The sequence below is a fragment of the Hippocampus comes genome, unplaced genomic scaffold (assembly GCF_001891065.2).
Source record: "Hippocampus comes isolate QL1 unplaced genomic scaffold, H_comes_QL1_v1.1 scaffold269, whole genome shotgun sequence".
NCBI lineage: Eukaryota > Metazoa > Chordata > Actinopteri > Syngnathiformes > Syngnathidae > Hippocampus > Hippocampus comes.
In genome coordinates, this window is record NW_017805376.1 from 355783 (window position 1) to 358464 (window position 2682).

General features: G+C 44.3%; 1 protein-coding gene and 1 long non-coding RNA gene across 4 annotated transcripts in view; one reads left to right on the forward strand and one right to left on the reverse strand.

The window, feature by feature from the left end:
• The window catches only part of LOC109517126 (uncharacterized), a 10630-nt gene extending 9708 nt beyond the window's left edge, over positions 1-922 (reverse strand). Inside the window, exon 1 of the long non-coding RNA XR_002168484.1 lies at positions 724-922. This is a non-coding gene — a long non-coding RNA (uncharacterized LOC109517126). The remainder of the gene's footprint in view (positions 1-723) is intronic.
• Positions 1-2682, forward strand: part of zswim8 (zinc finger, SWIM-type containing 8) — a 179613-nt gene that overhangs the window by 69887 nt on the left and 107044 nt on the right. The gene's annotated exons all lie outside the window — the stretch shown is intronic.

Below are 2682 nucleotides of genomic sequence, written 5' to 3' on the forward strand. Positions count from 1 at the left end.
GTATTGTATTCTACCACTGATCACTTTAGCTCTGCTTGATACTTTGCACATTGTCTCACAGTTGTCACTGGGTGGTCCCACCGCACTACGGTTCACTTACATTACGAAATGTCCTTCCATACCTATTTATCATGTCCTTGTTTATGATGATACTAATGCAGCGTGTTGTACCGGAGACAAATTCCTTGTGTGTTCTAGATACTTGGCCAATCAAGATGATTCTGATTCTGTTAAGAGGGGCTTGTACCACTGGGGGTATTGCGACTGAAACTTCGGGAGCATGCGTGTCTTGGGATCTGTTGATGAGTGCTGATGTCAAGGCCTGTAACTGTAGCAAAACCTCTGCCTGTTGTTTCGCCAACGCCATCTGCTGGTTAAACTAGGCCTCCACCGCAAGCTGAAGAGGCTGGATTTGAGTCTGAAGGCCCTGTAAGGGGTGCTGGGTGTGGGTAGCGGTCAGGTGAACCTGCTTGACGAGAGCATCTTGGATCAAATCGAGTCCAGATTTGTCTGTTTTGGCTAGGGTCGTCATGGCAAGTTTGTATTGTTCGGGTTTGTATGTGACCCCAATTGCACAACAGGCAGGTATTGTGTAAGCCAACACTTGGTGTTGTTTATTAGAGTCTTTGCAAAGTCAACTCAGGGAAAAGCATGAGGAATCCACAGGAAAATCTCTTGTACAGGATGCAAAACCCTCACTCAGGGAAAAAAACTGGGACTTACTCAAAACTTCAGGGAGAAGCACGAGGAGTCCACAAGCAAATGTCTGCACAGGAAACGAAAACTTCAGGAGATGCCAATAGAGCTCACTACAGCTGGTAACGGCACACACTTGCACTGAGGACTTGTTTGGGAGCCAACTTATACCAGTCCAAACGAGCAGATTAACTACAGGTGGGTGATGAGCTGACGAGTATCAGGTGTGAGGTGCAGGGCACCCTGGCTGAGGATGCTGCCTGGCTGGCCCCTCCCTAACAAATTGGAATTAAAAAATATTTAGTCTTGTCCTAGGCGTCGGTATCCTCACGTACCAGTACCCCAACGTGGCCAGGAATGCAAGCACCCTTTATCGCCGCTCACAGCTCTAGTATGTTAAATGTTCTCTAATGCAGGGGTCCCCAACCGCCGGGCCGCGGACCGGTAACTGTCCGCGGGTCATTTGGTGCTGGGCCACACAGAAAGAATAAATAACTTACATTCCTTCCGTTTTATTCATTTCAGAATCTGAAAGATGTTTTATTTTGAAAAATGACCGGATTCTCTGTTATATCAGTCTACAGTATGTCACTCTTGACGCAGATGCATGAGCGCTTCTCGATCACGTGATAGGTTACCGCAAAAAAATAAACGTCTTTGAAAAGTTTTTTTCGGGATGGGGAAAAGGCCCAGCCAGGAGACAGAAGAGGAGCCGACAATTTCAAGAAAGAGAAGGCTACATTTAATAGACAGTATCGGGAGTCCTATTTCAAATTCGGCTTTATCTCAACGGGAAATTCATACGCACCAAGCCTACTCTGCATAATAAGTGGCGATGGTGAGTCGTATTTTTATGCACTTTTTATTTGCGGCGTATCTTATTTTGAAGGCACGTTTAAACATTACCATAGTAACTAGATAATGTTGCGGCCACATAGGATGTTCCTCGTGTCATGATTCGTGTTTATTATTACGTTTCGAAAATACCACATTTTCCATGCAGGTCATATCATATTATATTGTTGTATCTATCTGACCCTGAAAGTATTGTCTGACATGAAACCGGACCGTGGGGCAAAAAAGGTTGGGGACCTCTGCTCTAATGCACTTCATTATAGCTGCAGTTTTTGTGAAAGGGCTATATAGCTATGCACTGTATTGTTTTGTAGAAAAATGACGCTAATTCAAATCAGTGCGAAAACGTATGGAACTTTGCACACATATCACGCCTCAACTAGATAATGTTGCGGCCACATAGGATGTTCCTCGTGTCATGATTCGTGTTTATTATTACGTTTCGAAAATACCACATTTTCCATGCAGGTCATATCATATTATATTGTTGTATCTATCTGACCCTGAAAGTATTGTCTGACTTGAAACCGGACCGTGGGGCAAAAAAGGTTGGGGACCTCTGCTCTAATGCACTTCATTATAGCTGCAGTTTTTGTGAAAGCGCTATATAGCTATGCACTGTATTGTTTTGTATAAGAAAAATAACGCTAATTCAAATCAGTGTGAAAACGTATGGAACTTTGCACACATATCACGCCTCGCTAAATAATCAATATTTTCTTTGTTTATTGTGTGATTTTTAAACAATGGCTCAGTAGCGCCCCCTAGCAACACACAGCAGGCCTGGCAAAAGCTGCAAATCTGTATACTACAGATTTATTTTGCCATTAAAAAAAAAAAAAAAACAACAAAAAAAAACTCCTCAAATTTCCATGTGCCAGCACCCTAAAATGGCAAGGGCCCTTCAAAGTTGCCCACAGCTCTAATTATCATCCATCCATTTTCCCATCCGCTCATCCTCACAAGGGTTGCGGGAGGGTGCTGGAGCCTATCTCAGCTGTCTTCGGGCAGTAGGCGGGGGACACCCTGAACCGGTTGCCAGCCAATCGCAGAGCACACATAGATGAACATCCGCGCTCGCACTCACACCTAGGGACAATTTAGAGTGTTCAATCAGCCTGCCATGCAAGT